Genomic DNA, 3018 nt, shown 5'->3' on the forward strand with positions numbered 1-3018 from the left:
TTGTATAATCAACTCTTGTATCCTACATACAAACATCTCACATGACATGATTAAATAAGTATAATTTTAACTAAATAAAAATAAAATATATATCTAATGAAATCTAAAAATAAAATGTATATATAATAAAATGGCTACAAATTACTATTTTTGAAAAAAAAATATTTTTTACAAAAGTTATATACATGACTTCAGGTTAGACAAGGAAGTAAAGATAAAAAAATAAGAATGGTTCTTATGGAAAGGCAAGTTTATATATTGAGGTTCACATTAATATACCTCGATAACCTTAACTCCATTCTTATTCTGTTGTGTAGTTAATTTATTTGTTCTATTGTCTCTAAAACATCTGTGATCTACACTCTAAACATTGCTCACATCATTGTTTTGGTGATTTGTTTCTTCCTCAGAATAACTCTATAATATAATAAAATATATTAGACAATATTTAAATAAATAAATAAATAATCTTTAAAAATTTTGATAAAACAGAAAATTAAAATTACCTTCACATCATTGAGTTCATCACTCGATTGATTATGACCAGTATGTAGGATATCTCTACTGTATAATTCTGGACTCCTTTGAATGTATGACCATGACGCATACAATGAGAACACTTACGAGATTTTGTCGCCAATCTATTTTGATGAAGGACTCCCTTTGTCTTCACAATAGTTGGGTTACCGACCAAACACGCATTAGAAAGAACATTGGAGTCAGGATCGCGTCTCTTTTAAGCTTTTGGATTAGCCCAAAAATATCATCTCTAATCTCCATGAAGTCATTTCGGTTCTTTGATGCCGACTCACATAATGTGAAACACAGTGTTGCTAGAGTACCATATCTAATACCAGCAATATTTTCAGAGTCAGTTTCTACGGATGTAACTAACATACATAATCTTTCTTAGCATTTTTAGTACACCTCGTGCAGACAAGAGTATCAGAAATGATATCGATGTGGTCATGTCTCATAGTACAGAAAATATGACAACATGAAATGCCACGACTTTCAAACAAACGATAATCACAAGCAAATTTTTTAGTGACTTTATCATATTGTACTTCACATTCCTTCCCGGGTTGCCTATAATTATTTATTCTCAACTTAACTTCATTGTTGCTTACTGAATGGGTTACAACATTTAACTTGCTAACTTCTTCTATCTCACACCGATCCTCTTTAAACATACTTCTAGTGAAAATATCGGCCGCTTGCTTCTCAATGTCTTGAAGACACATGGTCAACACAGGAGTTGTAAACAATGATTTAAATCGGATAAGAGTTCATTTTCTAATACTGCGTCAATGCTTCATTAAAGTTGTGTATCAATTCCAAAAGGTAACACTTTTTACTAATGTATTCTTTATCAAGGAGTGGATACCTTCGCATTGTGACATAGTCCTGATTCCACCAAAAAATTTATCATTTAAATATAAAGAAACCCACATTTCTTTAATCCCGTATGTCTTTTGTAACCATTCATTCTCAGAAAGCCTGTACTCAGATATCAAGTTATGCCATCTTCTCTCAAACTCTTCAGGAAAAAAAATTTCCATACATTAGGTGTTTTAACCCATCTAAGAATTTTGAATTTTTTACAGCTTCACAAGCATTATGGTATAGATGATATGCACAAAGACGGTGTGCAACGTTTGGAAGAACTTCTTTTATTGCCTCCTTCATTACAAGATCTCCATCTGTCACCATGGCTATAGGTTGTTTATTACTCATTATCTCCATGAACATCTTCAATAGCAAAACATAGGTTTCTCGCTTCTCATCGGATAATAAACCACAACCAAAAATGCATGTTTTTCCATGATGATTTGTTCTTGAGAAGACAACCAACGGCCTATTATACTTGTTTTTTTGGTATGTCATGTCGAAGGCTAACACATCACCAAAACATTGGTAATCAGTGATGCTAGATCAATCAGCCCACACTAAATTATCAAGCTTACCATCCTTCAAAGTAAACTTTCTTTGCAATAGTGGATCCTCATCTGCCTTAAAAATTAGGTAACTCAATGCTGCATGTACATCACCATCTTTTATTTTTGCACGCCTCGATCTGTCAAAATGATTGTATAGATCTTTTTTTATAAATCTAATTCTGTTCGGACCTCCTTTTTGCACCACCATGGATCCCATTATATGACAAGTTCTAACACCATAAAAGTGCAAACTATCAGCCTGTGCTTTATCAGCGTCGGTCATTGTTCGATATGCCAGAACAAACTGGATATACTTAGGTGGGATGAGGTCATGGTTTTGAGTCTCTTCAAATTTGGTGACCCGCCATTTTTGTAAAATCAAGTCATAGTGAAATATAATCTTTGCTTGACACATTACACGTGTGATTAGCTTGTGATCTTTTTTCTATTCTCCATCTCCAAGTACTTTTTTTATGTGTACCCTCTCTCTTACAAACCATCTATCGCATATTAATGTTTCCATTGAAATCTTGTCCTTTTTCATCAAGCCTCGCAATAAAATCGTGCACTCTAGCATAATTTCTATAGAAATCACAACATTGATCAACGGTGTCAAACTCAATACCCCACGTGCATCATAGCTTAATTCTTTTAACTTCTTCTCAATTTCTTGAATTTTATAGCTACAATTCGACACCTCCATGGATTCACTAATTTTACCCTCATTATTGATAATATCTTCCTCCTCCTTATCAGAACTACAATCATACCTAAAACACAGCTCATTACATTCAATAGACTCCTTTAAAAATTTATTGTCATCGATGTTCATGCTTATGATAAAGTTCTATTCAAAAATAAATTATAAAAATATTTAATTAAGATACTAACAAACTTTACAAAAAAATAAGTTAACAAAATAAAATAAATCATAAATTAAACAATTATAATCCATCAGATTCAAAAACCCCATATTCAAAAATCATATAAAAAAAACATAACAAATGTGTAAAAAAAAATAAGCTTAACAAATGTATTCTAAATAAAAAATCATAATTTGAAATAGGGAACTTTCATA

Source organism: Arachis duranensis, chromosome 1 (genome assembly GCF_000817695.3).
Source record: "Arachis duranensis cultivar V14167 chromosome 1, aradu.V14167.gnm2.J7QH, whole genome shotgun sequence".
NCBI classification, from domain to species: Eukaryota; Viridiplantae; Streptophyta; class Magnoliopsida; order Fabales; family Fabaceae; genus Arachis; species Arachis duranensis.